The following is a 23062-nucleotide window of genomic DNA, read 5'->3' on the forward strand; positions in this document are numbered from 1 at the left end:
TGCTAACTCTAAATATAAAGTGGAGCATCTGAGGACCTTTGCTAATGGCTGCGTTTATGCCGCCCACACCAAGAGCCCTCAGCCACAGATGAGAGTCCACCTTATGGTTGGTTTACATTGCAGGTCACACTGATTTTGTAGGTTAATTACATTGTTTTGTTTTGTGTTAAGTTAACACAAATACAACACATCATGTTCACCATGAAAATACGGACTTAATGGACTGCAGCAGAACTCTATGTGGTCCTGCGTGCGGAAACAAAATCTATTTTTTTCAAGTGCTCTTCATTTTGACAAGTGTCATCTAAAATGTGGCTGCCATGGTAACGGCAGACTCATTAAGTTTAATCCACTAATTGCAAACTACCTCCGCAAATGGTTGCAATTGCTTTAGGGACACAGTTAACCCCCCCCCCCCCCCCCCTCTCCTTCCCCCGGACAAAGGCCAGAAATTCAACATAGTGCACTTAAGATCCCTAAATACATACCCCCTCCCAAACACACACACACACACACACACACACACACACACACACACACACACACACACACACACACACACACACACACACACACTGTATCCTTCCCTGTCTCCTATGGTCCTCCACACATCCCCGAGGCATCCAGCACTTTATTAACCAGGGGTGGTTGCCATGGCAATTAATCACTGCATTCTCTGTCAGCAAATTTTAGTCAAATGGGCCTTAATGTTTGTCTGTTAATGGAGCAGTAAACAATGATGCTGGAGGTCCTTTAAAACCTCCTCAGCGGCTACGCTAGGCTAACACCTGGACACTCACCATCACACACCACATCAAAGGGAGGAGAGCTCCTTACTTTGATACCAGACATTCTTTACCCTGTTAGTGATAATAAGCTGGACGATTGTTCTGTGTGATTACATACATACATAACATTGTGCAAAATCCTTATCATTGTAGGAAACATTTACAGAGATATAATGTACAGATACTATACAATCTCTAGATGAAGCCAGCATCAAGAGTCTTCACTTGCAAATGTGTTGATAGTCTAATGATATTCTACTGTGACTCTGGACACACAGAGCGCAGACATATTTTAAAGATTGCCAATATACCTCAGCCTCTCTCCTGACCGTGTCCTGGATGTAATCGGTGTCTTAATACCGCTGCCCCTCCTACACAACCACACAATCATGAACACATTATTGTGCGGTCACACCAAATGTACAGTGACCACTGTGAAAACTCATTTTGGGTGCGTGAGAGTGCTTTGGGGGAGGTGTGTGTGTGTGTGTGTGTGTGTGTGTGTGTGTGTGTGTGTGTGTGTGTGTGTGTCTGGGCTCTGAACAAACCAAAACCCTTTGAAGAGTGCACAGCTCAAAGGCTGGAAAGGCAATCCGGGAACTTCACAGGCGCAGAGGGGAAATTGCCTTGAACCTCGAGGTGTATGAAAGTGCAATTTGTGTCCCATCTGTTCTGCTTCCCTTCCATTAGGAGGAAGGGTGTTCTGAGGCCACAGAGGAAAAAATGCCTACAGTAGGGTCCTTAGGTACACAGAAGCACTCACAAATTTAATTTGTCAAACCAGTTATTTAATTTTTCTTTGTATTATTTAGAGCTTTGGTCCTGGACTAAATAACATTTTCAATTCAAAATCTCCATTGAAGATGCTTTTTAGTCTGGCATTAAGCTTAATCTGTGTCTGGGAAACCATCCCTGAATGTTATTACCGCAATCCTTTTTGCAATTTTCAAGATGAAAGTACATTGTATTTTTGTTTGGAGTGGAAATTGTGTTCCATGAGGAATACTTTGTTCTTGAGTGGGTGTGTATGATTGAGGGAGAGGTGGGTCTGTGGTTAAAGTCTGATTTTTATTGACCACCCATATTGGGAGAGAGGGACAAGAGAAACAAGAGGCCATGAGACAGACCTGAGGCTCTATTGTCAAGAGTCTGATTCTAAGTCCTTTCTTTCTCACAGGACTGTGCAAAGTGGCTGGATTGGCTTCTTTAACTTTTTGCCCTTTCTTCTGGGGGATTTGCATGACAGAGACCAGGAGGGAAGTATGTTGCCTGGGCAACGGATTGCCTCCATTTGCAGTTAGAGCAGAGGTGTTACTAGAGGAGCAGCAACCCGTGGCACTGTGAATGAGGCAGGCTGAACCAGGCTGAACCAGGCTGAACCAGGCTGAACCAGGCTGAACCAGGACTCCGAGGAGGAGAGCATCACATTTACATTAAGGGGAAGACTTGGGTCCTCTGGTGACATTTTGATTTGAGTTTTACCCACATCTGTTGAGGAACAGCATTTATGACATATTGGGCCACTTGGAGATCAAGCCATTTAGTTGAAGAGAAACCCCAATAAATGTAGATTACATTCAATTCAAAGAACATCAAATGGACGGTCTTGTTGCCTCCTCGTTGCTCTCCCACATATTCAAAGATTTGCATACAATGTGATATTCACTTCCATGCAGTTAATGACCATGTCCAAGTTAAGCTAAACTGCTGTACTATATATACTACAACATTATGGCCATTCACCTCTTCACCTGCACCATCATGGCATTGTAGTTAAAGCCTAAAACTAAGCTCTTTTTGTGGTCTGTGGACCTGTGTGGTGAGGCACCTTCAGAGGAACCCAATTAAAAGGAGCAAGGGAGCGGGGGCAGCCCCCAGGACCCCTGCACCGGGGTATTAGTGAAGCATAATAGAGCCTTTCAGGGAAACGCTCGTGCCGACAAATTGATTTCCAGGTGTGAAACAGAGAGATGCCACGGGAGACTGCAACACCTAACTCCCTCTTCACACATAATGCTACTAATTCAGAGGAGGAGGGAAAAGAAATGTGAAATAGAAATAGGGTTGCATGGGGGGAGGAGGGAGGTGTGTCTGGGGGGGTGGGGTGGGGGTGGGGGTGGGGGGGTGGACGATTAGCACCACAGTTTATATGGAGGAGAGTGCATACTGTCTCTCCTGCCAGCTGCGAAACAAATGGCATCTAAATTGAATAATGCAGTCTGCAGGAGAAAGAAGTGGGATTTGCACACAAAGACTGACTGACAGATGGAGAGAGAGGAGAGGCAGCCAACCTTTAACAGAGCCAGGGAAAAAAGACAGTCAAATGGCAAGTTAGATTAATAGATTGGCAAGGTCCTGCAGGAGATAGGATAATAATTCACCAGAAAAAGTAAGGAGATTTTTTGGGGTCAGAGTTGAACAGCGGGAAGGAATGATGCAGATAGGAGAATGAATATTGAATATTCAGTCAAGATCCAGCGCTGAAAAAACAGATAAAGGGTGATAGAAGAAGTCAGACGTAGAAACAGATTGGAAAGAAGTGACAGAGGATATGGAAAGGAGAAACACAAGGATAGGAAAAAATAAGGGGAAGAAGGTGATAAAATGGGGGAACAATGTGTGGAGAAGTGAACGAGAGGAACAAGACCCTCGTTATCTTCAGCTACAGAGTCTGGTGTCACCCTGAACGCCAGCGCTCCAGTGTCAACACTGTCCAGAGGATGCTCTCTGAAACAGAGGTGCAGACAGACATCAGGCTGAAGACAGACATGGAAATGAGCACCTGGCTCTTAGTTATCCAAAAGCTTCTTTGCTTCTTCTTTTTTTTTTTTTTTTTTATAGAGCAACATCAGCTGAATAGCAAAATAAATCACTCTGAGAGTCAATTATATCCTGTGAAATGGGAAATGGACTGTCTAATTGTACAGAGCTCCATCCTGTAACCCTTACTAATTGCATGCTGCTTATTTCAGCTGGGTTCCCCCTTGTGAGGTGATTGCATGTTTCCTTCTTGCTCTGGCTCTTTCCTCCTCCACCCCCAAGACCCTGGTTTCAGTCCCCACTCTGTCCTCATTCATACTTTAAGTGCTTTATTTTCAGGAGTCCCACAGTGCTTGTTGGACAGCCGCCAGAGCAGACTCTTAATAGAGCTGTTCCACCTAGGACACTGTAGTTGCCCGTTGCCTATGTTATTTCATGTTCTGCTAGACTATTTTATTTCACTGCTTCTGAGGGGGAAGGCACTTTTTGCTTTAAGAAAATATCTTCCAAGGACAACAGATTTATCCTGTAGATTAGAATATCTCTAATGATCCAGCCACAACAATGTAAACAATGCTCTCTCATTTGTGTGTTTTTCCATCATTAGTGCTGCGCAACAGCGAGGATCCCACTGAATGGAACCACAGGTGTCATTCCTTGTTGAGTTATTCTTGTCTAATTCCAGAACCATGGAAAAGAACTGAAAAACCGGTGACAGTGGGGGAAGGGAAGTCAGTTCAGAGATAGGGATGTACCTGTTGCAACATCATCATCACCTACAATGTTCCCTTAATGTTTGATACTCAGTTATGATGCCTTATGACATTGCCCATAATAGAATCCTTCTTGTGACAATAAAATGAAGGATACTCAGTGGATAGATAGCAACAGGCCTAACCCTCACATTCAGTCATTCCACTTGAAACTGGGACAATTTGTGTAGAATGAAGTATTAATTGGACCAAGAGTCCAATGAAATGTTTCAACGTGGTGATTGCTTCCAGGAGAGTTGGAGTGCTAAGGGAAGAGGTTGTCTCTAATGTGATTAGCTGTCTGTCTTTAATGAAACACAGGCCAATAATGAAACCAGGGACAAAGTAGCCCATTGTCCTCGGCATCCCTGCAGATCTCCTCTCTCCTCCGTTTCTCTGTCTGCTCTGACAGCTTTTGTTCCGCCTATCATTTCCAACCCTGTCCTTTTTAGAGACAGAGAGAAAAGAGAGAGAGTGGGGGATGGAGGGTGGGGGGTGAAAGGAAGGAGGGAGCACTCAAATCCCAGTGGCTCCAGGGAGCTGTCAGAACTGATAGTGCTCTATCACTTGCAAACGGAGGTGCAAAATTGGGCAGAGCCGCGCGTTGCGAAGCAGAGGATGATGGTTCTGTCCGCTGGAGCCTGACGGACTGAGATGGAGAGTCAGGATGACTTCAGCCGCTCGCCTCTCAATGTTTCATCAACAACTCTTTGCAATCTCCCCCAAAAATGAGTAATTAGTTACAAATTAGTTAGCTGCTAATAACCAGACACATTTCTAACACTATAACCAACACCTGCTGCTGCCTCCGATAGCATTATGAGTAATAACTACTGAATACTCTGTAGTAAATGCTATGCAGTTCATCATTTGTTTTTAATGATAATCATTCAGGCTTCTATCATACCCTACGTATCAGTGAACCATGGTCGCTTTTGCTCCACCTGTGTGAGGCTGCTTAGTGGAGTGGAGGGCTCTGACCTGTCACCTGGCAGATCCCGGTGAACCCCGCGGTCCAGTGGTCCACCTGCCCGGTCACAGGGAGGTGACTGTGGTGGTAAACATGGACGCGGACGGCGGGGGTCTCCGGGCCAGGCTGCAGCGAGATCTGCTATCGCTACCTAGCATCTTTCTCGCCAATGTACGCTCCCTAGCGAACAAAATGGATGAGCTAGGACTTCGGATCACCTCCCAGATAAGGTTTATGGGCTGCAGCATCGGCTCAACGGCAGTATCCCCACAGAGTGATTGAGCTGGAGGACCCAGCTCAGGGCAGACAGGACGGCAGAGGCCTCAGGTACAACGAGAGGCGGGGGACTGTGCATTTATGTCTACAAAACTTGGTGTACGGACCCTGCTATTACTGAGAGTCACTGCTCTGCCAGTCTGGAGGACCTGGTGATTAAGTGTCGGCCGTTTTACCTGCCTAGAGAGTTTACAGCTATTGTTACTGCAGCCAATATCCCTCCGGATGCTAATGCTAAGCTAGCAATGAAAAAACTCCATGCTGCTATTAGCAAATAACAAACTGCACACCCGGATGGAGCCTTTATTGTTGGAGGGGATTTCAACCTGAGAACTATACTTCCAAAATTCCATCAACATGTCTCCTGCCCCACTAGAGGAGACAACACTCTAGATCATGTGTATACAAACACTGGCTTACAAAGCCATTCCCCTCCACCACCTGGGACAGTCTGATCACCTCTCATTGTTCCTACTCCCCAAGCGGGCCTGAATGACTTCCACCCCGTTGCACTCACCCCCATCATCATGAAGTGCTTCGAGAGGTTGGTCCTGGCTCACCTTAAAGACCACCTACCCCCCACACTGGATCCCCACCAGTTTGCCTCCCGCCCAAACAGGTCAACGGAGGATGCCATCTCCACGGCACTACACTCCGCCCTGACCCACCTGGATAACAACAACACCTACGCAAGGATGCTGTTCATTGACTTCAGCTCAGCATTCAACACCATCATCCCCTCCAAGCTCGTCACCAAACTCAGTGACCTTGGCATCAGCACCTCCCTCTGCAACTGGACCCTGGACTTCCTGACCAACAGACCCCAGTTTGTTAGGTTAGAGAACCACACCTCCTCCACCCTGACCCTGAACACCGGTGTCCCACAGGGCTGTGTGCTGAGCCCTCTCCTTTACTCCCTCTTCACCCACGACTGCGTGCCTGTGCATGGCTCTAACACCATCACCAAGTCCACAGACGAGTCAGTAAGAACGACGAGTCGGCCTACAGGGAGGAGGTCCAAGACCTGGCGGTGTGGTGTGGTGTGGTGTGGTGTGGTGTGGTGTGGTGTGGTGTGGTGTGGTGTGGTGTGGTGTGGTGCGGTGTGGTGTGCCGACAACAACCTGGCCCTCAACACCAAGAGGACCAAGGAGCTCATTGTGGACTACAGGAAAGCTGGGGGCTGCAGACACACCCCCATCTACATCAATGGGATGTAGGTGGACTGTGTCTCCAGCTTCAAGTTCCTGGGTGTCCACATCTCCGAGGACCTCTCTCGGACCCTCAACTCCTCCACCCTCGTCAAAAAGGCGCAGCAACGTCTATACCTCCTGAGGAGACTGAAGAAAGCCCACCTGTCTCCTAGGATCCTGGTCAACTTCTATTGGTGCATCATTGAGAGTGTTCTGACAAACTGCATCACAGTGTGGTATGGCAGCTGCTCTGTCTCTGACCGGAAGGCCCTGCAACGGGTGGTGAAAATTGCCCAGTACATCACCGGTGCCCTGCCACCGAGGTCCTCCAGCGCAAGCGGTGTCTGTGGAGGGCGCGAGGCATCAGTAGGGACACCTGGCGTCACTCACCCCAGCCACGGACGGTTTGCCCTCCTCCCATCCGGGAGGCGGTACAGGAGTCTCTGTTCCCGCACCAGCAGGCTCAGGAACAGCTTCTTCCCTGCAGTTGTTACTCTGCTGAACTCAGAATCCCGGCGATAGCCCAGTCACCCCCCCTCTCAGCCATCTCCCTCCACCCCCCAACAAGAGGAACATTGACTCCCAGTATCAGGGTACCCTCCCCCTGTACCTCTACTGGCTGCACACTCAGGACTTCAATTTAGCTTTTGCACTACTGCTTGTTTGCACATACCATATTATTATATTGGTCTTTAATTATACATCTTACATGTATGTAACATACCTCAAGACCTATTGCCCTTGTTCAACTGTACATATCATATTGATATTCATATCATGTATATTCCCTTATTATATTAATTTATTTATACTCACTGTAATACCTTATACTGTAATACCTCATACTGTAATTCCTCATACTGTAATACCTTATACTGTAATACCTTATACTGTAATACCTCATACTGTAATTCCTCATACTGTAATACCTTATACTGTAATACCTTATACTGTAATACCTCATACTGTAATACCTTATACTGTAATACCTTATACTGTAATACCTCATACTGTAATACCTTATACTGTAATACCTTATACTGTAATACCATGCACTGTCCATAATATCATGTCTTTTGCACTATGCTACTATTTGCACTATCTGGTAAGATGCCAAACTACATTTCGTTGTTTCAGTACTTGTACTCTGCAATGACAATAAAGTTGAATCTAATCTAATCTAATCTAATCTAATCTAATCTCAGCCACCAGTAGTGTTGCTGGGGGATCAGGACACAGTAGCATTGTGAAAGAGAGGAACGGTGCTACTGTACGACAGCTTTCACAGCTTTAACAGACTAGAGGGTCTGTGTCTTGGCAGTTCTGCCCAAAACAGCTGTTTACAGATTCAGGAGGAGAAAGTGCAGTTTGGGGCTTGGTTGCTTTGACTTTTGGTTGAAAATGCATTTGTTTTTACAGTGTTGGCACTCAATTGTGTTTTATATTAAGTCATTCTGAGCATTTGCGGTGTTTTCATTTGAAGCCTACAGTATATACGTTCTTACACAGACAGAACCCTATGGGAAAATGTAGCATTTTTAGCATCTATAAACATATCCTAGAACTGATGTATCTCTGTTTGTATCTACTCATTTTCAGCGACCAACTGTTTTTAACGCTTTAGTACTAGTAGATGACACCCATGTGGCCGAGCGGTGACAAAGATGAAAGCCCAGCTATGTGAGAGCAGAGAGCCTGCATGACCTTTCACACCCCAGGCGAGAGAAGTCACATGCAGCCTGGTCTCCACACACCTCTCTGGTGAGCTACAGTTCAGGGCTAACTTTGGTTACGAGAAATGTATTCAAACAACGTGTCTGTGTATATACACCTAAAATAAAGTCATTTTTCACGATTAATCCATTCATGTATTCATTTGTATGATAAAATAAGTACTCACACTTTGCTATTTGGACTTCAAAGGAGGATTTCAAATTCTTTCTTGTCTACTATATCTGATACTTATTGCCCTTGCCTCCGCCCCTGTCTACCCTTCTCCCCCTGCCACCTCTCTGCCCCCCCCCCCCCCCCCCCCGTGTCCTCTAACCACTGGACACCTTTTCAGATTCATTCCCATCAGTTGGCAGACAGCGTGCATTTCACCCGGAGGGCACGATGCAGCGATCCCCCTGAATCAATGGCAGATAAATCAATGCTATCTCTTTTTTCCATGCCTGCTGCCATCGATTTTCTTCTGTTACCTTGCTGTTTGTGGAGACTTGAACTTCGCTCAATTAAACCCAGTTCACTTTGCCTGAGGAACAAATTGTAACAGGGTAAGGCTTGGAAATAGACAGCAAATACAAGCCTGAGACAGATGAACACAGTTTATGAGGTGCCCTATGAAAAAAGAAACGTTGGCACTTTCAACAGTGGCTGAGACTACAGTGTTTAATAGCAGTTAGACATGCTGCTTCCAGTAATGTTATTGCAAAACATACAGACAGTTGCCAGGCCTAAGATAGTTGCCTTCATAACCATTGGAAACCAAAGGCTTCCCCTTAGATGTACTGATAGGGCATAGGGTCAGTGGCAGTACCCAGACCAGTACCACACAGTCTCATTTAGGACCAAACAACAGTAAGCAGCCTGAATTATCATTGTACTGCTTGGGGAAGCTTTGCATTGCGTGTGGTTCTTTGTTGTGCAATGTTCTCAGGTCTCTTGGCGGGGAAACTTCTAATGTGATCTGCTTTCAAGCCTTCAGATCACATATGTAGATATCATTGGGGATGATTTCCAGGCGATGCACAAAGTCAGACACATAATTCTGAAAACTATATTTAATATAGCCCACCGCAGAAAATTATCCACTGTGATATTGCGCTCTTCTCCTGCATAAATAATTCATTATTTTTATGTGCCCTCATGCTGCCTGGGGGATTGGAACGGCTGAGTGTTTTCACAACGCATTTGTGTCCAATCTTCTGCATATTGGGCGTAACTCTAATCAAACCAGAGTAAACATGCCTCCAATATTTGTTGAGTCATCTGCTTATCAGCTAATCAAACGGCTTGTATACATGCTTGGCTTGAGCACAAAAGTGCTTTGGTTGGGTATTTTTCAATTAATTCTACATCTATTTGATTGACTGAATTAAACCCTAACACTGTGTGTTGAGATATGATTGTCTTACAAACCAGCCCATGTGTGTGGCCACCTAGATAAAGGAAAGGCATGAGAACTTGAAGCTGAAAAAGAGTCATTCAGAGCCCTGTGATTAGAGGACAATTCTGTGTAGTGTTTTTTTTTTTACACAAGGGTCTTAGACCACATAAAAGACCCCATACTGTATGAGAGAGATGTTGCTGTGCGTTAGCATGAAAGTGCAAGTCATACAGAGTATTTCAAAGGAAGAGCCAGGACAACGACATAGTATGGGCCTGCCAGCGATTGGTGAGCGATCAGATAGGGCAGAATTGATGACCTGGCTCAGGATGGATTTCTGGGCGCGGGCTGCCAGACCGAGGTAATACTTTCAGACTCTTATCGGCACTGGCATAAGCTGAGTGCTGCATCACCCACTTTCCAGCGTCAGCTTATTATGAGAGCCCGTGATGTGATTGCTTGTACTGCTTTTGTGTGTTCCAGGGTTTGTGTGTGCTGGCCAGAGTGGGCCCGTGTTGTGTGTTCCAGGGTTGGGTGGGCTGGCCAGAGTGGGCCCGTGTTGTGTGTTCCAGGGTTTGTGTGTGCTGGCCAGAGTGGGCCCGTGTTGTGTGTTCCAGGGTTTGTGTGTGCTGGCCAGAGTGGGCCCGTGTTGTGTGTTCCAGGGTTTGTGTGTGCTGGACAGAGTGGGCCCGTGTTGTGTGTTCCAGGGTTGGGTGTGCTGGACAGAGTGGGCCCGTGTTGTGTGTTCCAGGGTTGGGTGGGCTGGACAGAGTGGGCCCGTGTTGTGTGTTCCAGGGTTGGGTGGGCTGGCCAGAGTGGGCCCGTGTTGTGTGTTCCAGGGTTGGGTGGGCTGGCCAGAGTGGGCCCGTGTTGTGTGTTCCAGGGTTGGGTGGGCTGGCCAGAGTGGGCCCGTGTTGTGGGAATAGCATTCTGTCACTAAACCCCATTACCCTTCACTGCCAGGACATTTTGCAAAACGTGAATTGCATTTTGTAAGCAGATATGGAGTGTTGAGGTGCTGTTGAGGTGCTGTTGAGGTGCTGTTGAGGTGCTGTTGAGGTTAGGGATACAGTTCTGTTGAGGTTAGGGATACAGTGCTGTTGAGGTTCTGTTGAGGTTAGGGATACAGTTCTGTTGAGGTTAGGGATACAGTGCTGTTGAGGTTCTGTTGAGGTTAGGGATACAGTTCTGTTGAGGTTAGGGATACAGTTCTGCAGACTCATGTAGACATAAGGTGGTAGTTTTACATCTTGTTGTTGTTAGTTATAATTAGAGGCTGAAATGAACGACCATTTTGGTCACTTTCTTAGGCACATATAACTCATTATAGGAATTGATGATGACTTCATAATACATCATAATATGTTGTGTCTGTCTATAAGACATTTTTTCCAACTGAGGGAGATGGTTGATAGGTTTATGATCAGGATCATTATGAGATGATATACATCTTTATAGATGCTTACACATTTGAGTCTTTTTTATTTTTTATATTTTTTATTTATGATTTGCATAAATACACACAATAACAAATGGAAAACAACATTTTAAAAAAAATGCTAATTCTTCAGGGGAGGTCAAGAATCCTGGTCGAGCTTGTTGAGAAGCCTCCCCTAAAAAGTCATCAAATAATAAAGAAAAGATCAAATAGAAAATTAAGATGGCATTTCTCCAATAGTGTAGTCTGCAAGACTCATTAGTGCAAAAATGTGAAGAATATGTCACAATGTGTTTATAACAGAGGAATCTCACTGTAATAACAATGATTATATAGCCAGAGCATATCTGAATACCCACGCACTTACAGACTCCGTGTTCGCGGGGGCCTTAATACAATTCAAATGAGACAATAAATGAATAACCTTGTATAGATTAATGAAATTGTGTTTAACATTCTTACCCTCCCAGTGGATTGGTGTTTTTTAGTCTGGATGATAAATGTAAACTGGAAACCTGGAATTTTTTCCGCGAAAAAACAACGTGGTTTCAAACCTGACGCTCGGACGCTGACGGCGTCACCGTGGTAACAGTCCTCAGTGACCGGTGATTGGTCAACCCGTGGGAATGTTTCTGTCCCCCAGCGCGCTGATTGGCTGGTGGGCGGTCTGCGGAGCCGGGAGCCGCTGCGCCGTTCCGGGTTATTGTCAGTCTCGGCAGCTCGGCTCAGGGGCAGCACCGCATCCCGCAGCGCAGACAGCTGCCGAAAACAGGCAAACATTTATTCTGACATCATCAAAATTGCTTGGTAATTCAATCAAATAGAGGAATAACGCAAATGATTCATTAGAACTAATTTTGGTGATCTCAATCGGAAATCTGAGTCTGAATCGGGAGGACAGACGTTTCCGAGAGAGACTGCAGACACCGCCGGAGAAAGTGGAGACGGACGGAGCTTCATCATCCGGGATTTTATCACCTGCTCATTATTTCTAACAACTGCATTTGATATAAAGCTCAACCTTGATACATCTTCATGGTACATCGGTGCTATAGACAACGCTGAAATATATACATTTTGCGAGATGGAGATTGATTAGACTGAACAGTCGAAACACTTACTTGGCCAGTGCGTAATAACGGTCAATTTGGGAATTATGCATTCATCTGCTCTTTTGGATTGACAGTTCATTCTTGTGACAAGCCTTATTTGGAGATATTCTCGCGAAAGCGAAGAGAAGATAATATATAAACAGGATCATACTTTATTTCTGGAGGCGAAAGGTTGAGTAAGCTGCGGTTGAGTAAGCTACGCGTTAGGTGAGATCGCAGTTGAACGGGAAAACATTGTCACGCAACGCTCCTGGAATCGCCGACCCGTTATTGCGCATTAGTTTACAACAACATTTGGCGATTGAATGACAGAGCAAATGCAGTAAAAAAACAACCTCTATCATTGTTAATCAACGAGGAGAAGCTTAACGATAGGTTAAAAGCTGTTTCTGCATATTGGAGAACAGGATGAAACCTTTTTGATTTGGACTGCATCGCTGTGAAGCAGATTGCTCAGTGTTACAACCTGCATGGAATTCTAGTCTGCACAACGAAACAATTTATGGTAAATATTTTCCCCTTTCCAAATACATCTTCACTTGTCAAAACAGTAGAGTTATCAATTCCTCGCAAGCAAAATGTTTGAATTTTGCAGCCGGTCGAAGCAGCCGGCGTCACTTGGAGGCTTGTCTACATGGGCTGTAGGCTTTCACAATTGATGGATGGAGTGACTGGTTTGGCTAAATGTACCATAGGCTAAAGAACAATTGATGGATTGTGTGGAAAAATAGAATGAGGGTGTAAAATGCGTCGCAGGGACGCTGAATCAAGATGTGCTTTGAGATATAAAACCTTTGTTTCCATGCGGAACCTGCAGTAAAGGAAGTGTTGTAAAATCGATGTCAGTTGCTAAATGGCTTTAGGAACTGCTTTGATGTGTAATATTGGTATTTTCAAGGATGGGTAGCAATTAAGTCTATTGTCGTGGGTATTGCACCCAAGGCACGACAGGCAAGGTAATATGAGGCACTGGCAGAGTCGAGGTTCAGAATTATATTAGGGTGTACAATTATTTTCTGTACGCCCCCATGCGTCATATTATTTTTAATGAGCGGCGAGGGTAAATAGTTTCAGCGGCAATTAATGATTTTCACCCCCAAGTGCAGCTGGCTCCGCGGTTCTTTAAATAGTTCATGTACTGAGATGTGGATCAAGGAGCTGTTAGATGTTTTCCTCTCAAATGAGCGAGGATCGGTGCGCAATTCCTCACAACTTTTTCAGGTGTTCATGGTGACTTGTACCGTTAATTCAGCTCATACAGTCGGCCTATAACTTTGCTTTTTTATTTTGTTTTAATAATGGAGCCAGTGTCAACGTATTATACGCCCAAGTATATGCGCAAAAAACTGTTTCCAAGAACATGTAGTTTGCCTATCTATGCGATCTTATCTTTAAAAGCACATCAAGCAAGGCAGGAGAATATACCCGGAGGTTCACGCTTTATTTGAATAGGAATGCAGGCCAGTTGGTAAATGTTGATTGTTAGCTTGTAACTTTATATTTGTCCACTGTGAACTTTGAGCCTAAATGGCTGCTCAAGCCTGTGTAGTGCAGAATATGCTACTTTCCATGAGTTTTGAGTCAATAATGCTTAATCTTCTTATTCAACATGTAATGATCAAACTTGTATTTACCCTTTTAAACAGTTGCGGTTGGAATTGGGTTTCCATTCCCATGTGAGAGTCCTGGAGTTTTTATGGCCTGGATTGACTCTATTTATTCACATCACCTCAGGCCTGGGGTCTTTCTGAACCATGTCAGTGGATATAGACACAAACTGGGTAGCAAGCTTCACCCGGCCTCAACTCAATGGCAAGCTCATTGAATCCAGCAGGGACCTGCATCCAAGCTTCTCCTACATGTCCAGGCTCCTCCGCTCGACAGCCAGAGCACCTGCCATGCCTCCTGTTTGGTTGTATTGAATAAAACATCCAGTGATGTATGAGGCAGAGGCTTCACCCGAGGGGGCAGACGTGCCTCATTTACTTCCTCCACTCTGTGCCTGTGACCTGCTGAGCAAATTGTGCTCATATTAGCTCTGTGGCGGCTCCTCACCTAAACAAATAGTCTCCCCAGCATAATGCTTGCCTTAACTCAACATGATGGTTAGACGGGGGCGGGGAGGATGGGGTGGCAGGACAGCCTAATATGTAGGTCACTGAATTACCTCTTGGATTTGTGGCTCTGTTTTTTGCTGAAATATCATGACTCATATTGCCTCTTTGAAGGTTGAAAATAAACATTATGGCCTAAAAGTGTTTTAATCTGGGACTGTAATGCTAAGTCTCCCTACAGTTTTAATGCACACCTCTGAACTCGTAGAAAGGATAACTAAAGCAAGCTTTGTTTTGGAAAAATCTCAGAACTCAGACTCATTACAACTCAATCTTTCTACTGGTCTGTATCTGGCCTTACCAACCAATTGCCATTTGTCTTAACTCTCTACTTATATTTTTTTTCACAGGATATTCGTTGAAGGACAGATTTCATTTTGGCAAGATATTAAGAAAAGTAATACACTAAGCAAGCCCAGACACTTTATCAATTTGCAACACTGAAATTATATTTCAGTTTGATTGATTGATAGCATTGGGGTGAATACACTGTACTCTTTGCTTATTAAAACTGCAGCCTTGAGTGAATAAGTGAGCGTTGCTCATGAATATCTTTATAATAGCTAAACTTTAATTTCCTGCTCTATGTATTAATCTTTTTTTTTTTTATCCCATCATGGTTTGATTGTCTTAACACGAACCCAGAGGCAACAGAACCCTCTAGATGACTGAACTAGAGCAGAGTGTGCAACCGCAAACATTCTCTAGAGCAGGTAGAAAATAATCTAGTGATATAGTTTGTTTTATTTTGAATAGAAATTCATACATAGTCCACTTTCTTCATTCATTGTGTAGGGTTTGTGACCATTTCAGATATTTATAGCAATCTTATAGCACATTTGTTTTTTAGATTGAGATGTTTTATATATACAGTAGGTTATACTGTTTGCGTATGTATTTACTACGACTGTAAATATTATAGGTTGCCTGTGTATTTCTAGGAAATATCTTGCCTAGAAATATAATCTGACTCATGGGCATTTGGGAACTAGGTCCATGAACTTTTTCTCTCAAGGGCGTCCAAACAGTATCTCATTAGATATTGATCAAAGCGTTCCTCTTTCAGCAAAGTTACTGTATATATTTACTCTGACTTAGTACCATTCCTTGTATAAACAATCTACATATGAAAGAATGCAAAATGAAAGAACGATGTTCCCTTGAGCATTGTTGTTGTTGTGTTGAACAAGTCTGTGTAGTTTGACATTGGAGGTACAGGTACAGTAGAAGCTGCAGTATGGCTGTGAGTTGTTATGTCTGGGAGGGTTTGGATGGTGGCTGGGGGACGCTGTTCTCTCTGTCAACGGTCTCTGTACCCTCTTCAGTGATACTATCCCATCCTTAGGACAGCACAGCCTTCTCTCCCACTATCTTCCTAAAACATGAGTGAATTGTTGACCCTCCATCTCACTCCTGTATTTGACTGCTGATAGCCGTCCCTCTTCCCACTGCCCTGTCGAATGACACACCAGACCGCTGAGTCTAACATTCTAACAGCCCAAACCATCAGCTTGATCCATGTTTACCATTGAGGACACATTTCCTGTCTTACTGTTAGGCTCTTCTGTAGGGTGTCTTTTTCAAAGTGCAAGCATTGTATGACATTTCTTACAGAGCAGGAAAACAGGAAAACAGAAGGAATCATTACACCCTTTTGTCATTGTTGGATTTAAGAGTCCAGAGAAAAAGGATTCCATTCTGATTGCGTATGCACCCCTGCGGTGTCTCTGGTGGCTGCTGTGTGTTAGCTGGGAGGTTTGGTTCTGAAACCTGTTATATTATATTCCTGCTCATAGTAATGTCCATCCATGATTACCGTGCCTGGGGCTGTGAGGACTGCTGATGTGCCTAACAGGTGTTCTGTTCATCCGCTGTAACCCACAGTGATAGCAGACAGTAGGGTTTTCATCAGGTTTCATAAGGGCAGATATGTCACTCATCCCCCTCCCACTGCTGGGCTGACTGCAGATTTGACCAGGCTCATAGAAGCCAATGTACAACCTCTGATGTAGAATGGTTAAAGCAGATTGGCTATTTATTATATGCAGTTATGCATTTGAGATGCAGGGTGAAGTGTCTAAGGGGACCTTGCCTCCACTATTAGACCCATTGTGTGTTTCCCACAGGTTTTGGATCTGGACAGCCAAGATGGATACACTGGGATGTAATAACTCCTACCACCAAGGCTGCAATAAAGCACATTGTTGCGTTTCTAACTGATCGAGTATGAGTTAGGAACGACATGTCGAGTGTTTTAGGGAGATGGCTGGAGTTAGTGGATAACAGAAATCTGACAAGCTCTCAAACAGCATATTTGCTCTCCTTAAAAACAATGCCTCACCAGCTTTGCTCATGGTCACATTGATTTGTTCTGGTTGACGGTGTCAGCTGCTGTGACGCTCTGGGGGCATTGATCTCTGAGTAGGAGATAGAGGAACATGGAGACTCAGAGGTAACTCACAGAACCTTGAATGTGATCAGGGCTAGGGTTTAATTATATATACACATGTACATATATATATATATATATATATATATATATATATACACACACACACATACTGTATATATATAATGTAAATAATGTAAATTCTTCATTATGGTCGTTTTAACATTTAGGCCGATGCGTCAAGGAAAAATTCAGCTTTGATTTGTTTTGCAGGCTTGGGTTGTGTTTTATTTGGTATTGTTCCCCCGTGTTTCACATTATCTCCTGAACTCTTTATTGCCACTCTTTTCCAACGCCAGAAGCAGGAAAGGTTTTATCTCGTGTGAGCTCTGATTAATCTCTCTCTATATGCTGGTGTACTCTAATCTTGAATGGGAGCTATCTGATTCTCCTCGGCTATTGAGGAAGATCAAACTTTAATGGAACAAGGAACTGCAAATCATGCTAATCTCTATCTCTGCTGGATTTTGGTTGGCTGCCTCCCTTGGGCTTTGGAGCATTCTGCAATAGCAGGAAATACATCAGTAAAGATAAGATGTTTTCTCTCTATGCTTTGGTAATTTATTCCCAGTTGACGATGGCTTCCACTTCACATCTCTGCTGTTTGATTGGCTGAAGGAGCAGCAGGAGTAAACGGAGGCGATGATTGGCTGTATGACCTTAATGGGTGAACCTCCCCCTCCCGTTTTAATTGGTGTTGTCAGTACTGTAGGTCCAGTTTCAACCCCTCTTCAGATATTACAGTTATGCACTGTATAGGAAGGCCCCATGTGACATGCGTCATCATATGCCTTCAAGGCCTTTACCGTCAATGGGAAGCTAGCTTTTAGCAGTTTATCAGTGTTGAGTATATCAATGTTCAGTTTGTTTAATTATACCACAGTCAATTTAGGAATGAGCTATTGACTGTTCAATTCTGCTATATCATTCAAAATGGTACACATTGTGTTTGCTAGCATCTGGATTGGGGCAACGGCTACATGTGTTGATTGTTGCAAATGGATCCTACTTAGGGGCGACACATCGCCCGGCTTCAGTTAGCGGCTGTGACAAAAAGAGGCTGTTACCCAATTCTGATGGCGTTGCTGTAAAGTAATGACATTTCCACTGACTGGAGAAGACAATGTTGTCTGGACCGGATGGTAATTGCAGAAGCCACCCCTCTCTTCCCCCAGCTCAGCGTGAATGCAACACGATTTAATAAAACTCTGGAGATTTGTATCTTTTATTGCCAGGCCTAGCAGCAGCAGCAGCAGCAGCAGCAGCAGCGCTGAGTGGAAGCAGAGGCGTGAGCAGATAAAACTCATTCAATTTACCTGTTGAATTTTAACCAAGCTAGAGACGGTTTGTGAGGGAGTGATGGGGGATATGACCCGTGGGTTGTGTGTGTGTGAGTGTGTGTGTGTGTGTGTGTGTGAGTGTGTGTGTGTGTGTGTGTGTGTGTGTGTGTGTGTGTGTGTGTGAGTGTGTGAGTGTGTGTGTGTGTGTGTGTGTGTGTGAGTGATTATATGGTATGTAGTAGGGGTTTCTACTGTATATGTTTCTAATATAAAGTCAACTGTTTCCTTAATCTGAGCAGAGGAGCAGCCAGGAATTTCCGTAATTTTCTCCTGTTATTACTTGTGTCAAGAAAGGGTTGAAAATCCCTGTGATATTAGACCCTCAGGCCCAAGAGCTTCTGTGAGCCTGCCTGCTTCCACTCACATACAGAAATATAGAAACACTGGTATGAGGACACGTATGAACACACACACACACACTCACACTCACACTTACACTCACACACACACACACACACTCACGCACGCACACACACACACACACTCCCACTCCTAGCCCTATTTTATTACCTCCTGCCTGCTGCTGGAATTGCTTTCCTCCCTAGAGTGAGCCAGGCAAAGCCGGGTTTATTGTGTTAACCTATTTGTGTGTCAAGAGCGATTGCGGCGTTCTTTATCTCTGTTTGTATTCGGACGGGGAGACGGCAGAGGGAGAGAGCGAGAGAGCAGGGAGAGGGGGGAGAGGGGGGAGGAAGGTTGGCAGGGGAGCCAGGCGAGCCACCAGAGTTAGACGGATGGTCGGTCACCTCGCTCCACTCCCGAGGATAATGACTGGTTGCTAAGCAATTTTTTTCTCCCCCCTCCCCGACTGGCATCCAGAGTAATCACTTTTTATCTTTCAAAGATGTCATGTATAATTATAAGCCCACTGCCGTCCTTTGAAATCTGCCTAATGGCTCTTTTCATTTATTTAGGTGAGTGGGGGTAGGGGCTAGGGGGTAATGTGGATATGAAATTGGAGATTTGGGTGTGGGGATTGGAGGACTATTGGTTTTCCTAGATTACAGAATGATGCAATGACCGTGTGTGTGTGTCTGTGTTTATCCTTTCCCCTATATGAGTTAGAACTGCCTGCTGTCACATATCCACTGAAGCATTATCTACTTTGTGGTGAGCAATTGGTGGAGTTTGACCGGGATTACTCTACTGAGTAAAAGCCATTTTTTTTGGTTGATAGCTGTGGGTGTCAACCCTCTGACCCGGCATTGGTGGCAACGACACACACACACACACACACACACACACACACACACACACACACACACACACACACACACACACACACACACACACACACACACACTTGATCTGAGAGACCAGAGGGGACGAGGTCTCCTTTTTGTGAGCTCTTAGTTTTATTAACATTTTTATTGAGTTGAAGGAATTGCTGACCCTTCTTCTGCTTAGGGGAAATGAGAGTTTGGCAGATGTGTCTGGCACCAATCCAACCTTTTTAACTGAAGTGTTGACACAGGAAAGAAGTACTGAACCTGGAATCTTCAAGATATAACGACTGTCTGTGTTGAAGAATGAGCCAAAATCCCACCTGATCACTGTGAGAGATTAGTTTTTTCGTACAGGAAGCGTCTTCAAGCTGTCACCGGAAACAAAGGCTTCTCCACCAAGTATTAAACACATTTCAGTTCTCAGGTTCAGTACTTCTTTCCTGTGTCATTCCCCTTTATTGCACATAACCTTTTTTATGGATTGGAGTGTTACAATTTTCTTTAGCTGTGTAGTTGTATTGAGTTAGTACCAACGTCTGGTCTAAATGTCGTGAATAGCTGCAATGGAAATATGATGAATTAAAAAATTGTTGAAGTGTTGAATACTTATTTCCCCCACTGTATTTGTTTTGCATCAGAGCTGCTTTTAACAGTCTCAACCACGTCTGGCATTGGCTCATCTGTGTGTTCTCTCTGGTTTCAGTTCAATGCTATCTTCTTTATCCAGACTCATGCACCGTTGCTAAATTTGACAGCTTCCCTCGTCCTGGGAACTTCATGCAGACATATTAAACATGCTACCCCCCACCCCCCTCCTCCTGCTTTGGTATGGTTCTGTGACTGCGTCTATGGGAACAGCTGTCCAGCTGTCACCACAGCCAGCCTCTCCTAGGCAACATCTGTAGAGACTGAACACACACGCCTCTCTCTAGTCTCTAAAGAGTGTCAGGCCTGTGTCAGGCCTCTTCACTGCACACTGCTGCAGACCAGATCAACGATGGCAGTTGATTGGTTGGTACGTAGCCACACTGTCCACGACTAGGCAACAGAAACAGATCAGCTCCTCCCCCTTATTAGATCTTTTACCTCTGATTGGTTTCCAGCAACACATTCTTGGTGATTGTGGAACCGTGATTTTGGTCAACTTGATCATGTAAATGAAACATTACATTTCGTTACAACATATTTTTGTTTTGTTTAGTGGGGGCTATAAGACTTTCTTTCTTTAATGATTGGTCAGGTCCTTGTATTCCTTAGAGAGCTTAATTCCCCATCATGATATTGTTGATATTGGATCCATGTTTGTCTGCATCTTTTTCAGATATCCTACAGCTTGTATCCCATTCCCTTCGAACAACCCTCAACCTCTGGAGTGTGTGTGTGTGTGTGTGTGTGTGTCTGTGTGTGTGTGTGTGTGTGTGTGTGTGTGTGTGTGTGTGTGTGTGTGTGTGCGCGGTTGTGTGTGCGGTTGTACGTGTGCTTGTGTGTGTGTGTGTGTGTGTGTGTGTGTGTGTGTGTGTGTGTGTGTGTGTGCGTACGTGCGTGTGTATAAACAAAGTCCCAGCGAGCGAGGTGTAATGGCCTGGAACTGACGAGAACCCACTGGGAGACTCTCTCCTTCATGTAGCCCCCCTCTCCCCCCCCCCCTCCCCTCCCCCCCTCCGATCCCCTCCCTCGCTCCAGTCCTCCTGGCAGCGTGGAGACGGCGAGGCAGGCGTAGGGGGCTACAGAGCCGTCTGAGTGGGGGGAACAGAACAGAGCTCCAGTCCCCTCTGTCAGCCACAAACCTGGATATGGGAGACCGCAGGGGACTTCCTCCTGGGATGAGCCTGGAGAGGAGGGGAAAGCAGCTGTTCACTGCTTTTTTTCAGTCCTTCCATCACAGTCTCGCTTGCTTCTCTCCCTCTCTTCCTCTCTCATGCTGTCATTAGCTGCTGTCATGCTTGGTGGTGGAATGCCTGTAAAAGAGAAAAAAGTAGATCTAGTATTCGTGGGGTAGAAATTAAAGTGGATTGACTTAGCGAAGGTGCCTTCTATGATAATGTCATGATTCTACCATCCACTTTCTTTGACTTTGGACTTTGGTGGTTTTAGGACCTTGAAAGGCTTGATTTCGTCATCTTTATATTTTGAAACGGCCTCTTAGGCATACTGTCTCTCTCCCCCCAGACAGCTGCAGAAAGTGAAATGGGCTTTGAGTAAAGTTTGATGGATTCTGTTTACTGGAGCTGAGAGAGAGTGCCTGGATGTCTCCAATTAAGTTTCACTTAAGGCTCGTCTTTGAGTCAGATTTCCATTTTGTTCCCCCGTCTCCAGTGACAGCGTCGTGCTGCCAATTGTAACGAAGGATTGTGACGAGGACATTTGGTGATTAGGCATTGTGTGGTGATTGAGAGGCGAAGCCGGCATCCCGATGCAAAACCAAATTCCATATGGCTGTGGTGAAAGCTCCCCTCCCCTCCGCCCCTCACTCAAACACCCCCCTGCCCTGATGACAAGGAAATCGTCTGCTCATGACTTATGGTTTTATCATTCAAATTTCCCCATTGATGCTCGCTGCGCGTGATTGGCACACGGGCCTGAAAGCCCGAGCCGTCTCAGCCGAGCCGCGGCAGACAGTTGGTAACCGTGACGATGGTCTCTCCTTCCTGCCTTGTTTTCACACTTTTCCTGCTGTCACAGAAACCCCACAGATTGCGTTTCTGCCAAGACAGCTTCCTATGAATCTTTTAAAATAAGGGTCCGGGGTGCAGTAGTGTTGTTTGCAGAAGACCGTGAGGACGATGTGAGAGGGTTTGGTGTCACCGTGGAAAACTGAGCCTCAATATTAGAAATCCAGCAGCTCAGGTACATCTGTGGAGGTGGATGATATGGAGGTTTTAATATTTTCTGAGTTCACAGGCCTAACCCTAACCCTACCTGATACTCTATGGGCTCCCTCTGGCCCTACCTGATACTCTATGGGCTCCCTCTGGCTTCCCCCCTCTCCCCTCCCCCCTCTCCCCTCTCCCCCCCTCCCTTCCCCCCTCTCTCCTCTCCCCTGTCTCCTCCTGAATGAGTCGAGGTGTGTATGCACTTTGATCTGTAATATGGCAGTTGATCCTCTCTTAAGGAAGGAGCTGGAATTGTCTTTCCAATGCTACATTAATTCCTAGCTGCAGCATATTCACAAATGGCAGATGTTTGAGACATTGTGGTATATAATAATATAACCTCCCAGGAAGAAAAAAGAACAAAGCAAGAAGCCTTGTATAAAGAATAGTGGCCTTGTAGATAGTGAACTTGTTTCTTTTAACCCACAGTAAACTATGTTGTTCATGGCATGGTCCTCTTTTGTTCCCTGAGAAGGCTGTATGCCTCGTGATTGCAAGGGTTGGGTTATTGTGTTTAATTGTTAGTTTACATTAAATGTAATTGATGCAAACTAGAAAACACCTCTTCACCTTCAGGTGGGCTATGAAAGCCACATCCCGATGGCCACTGGGAAGAAGCAGTTATGGCCCCTCTTATGAAGATGTTCCATGCCATCATGTCATTG

At 45.0% G+C, this 23062-nt stretch overlaps 1 protein-coding gene across 2 annotated transcripts in view; it reads left to right on the plus strand.

Moving 5' to 3' along the window:
- The first annotated feature begins 12024 nt into the window (after window positions 1-12024).
- fam222aa (family with sequence similarity 222 member Aa) overlaps window positions 12025-23062 on the plus strand; it is a 52454-nt gene continuing 41416 nt past the window's right edge. For both annotated transcript variants that reach the window (XR_014554307.1, XM_083673361.1), the window contains exon 1: window positions 12025-12900. The gene's annotated coding sequence lies outside the window, so the exon portion shown is untranslated. The remainder of the gene's footprint in view (window positions 12901-23062) is intronic.

This window comes from Argentina silus (assembly GCF_951799395.1).
Source record: "Argentina silus genome assembly, chromosome: 7".
In the NCBI taxonomy this organism is placed as follows: Eukaryota; Metazoa; Chordata; class Actinopteri; order Argentiniformes; family Argentinidae; genus Argentina; species Argentina silus.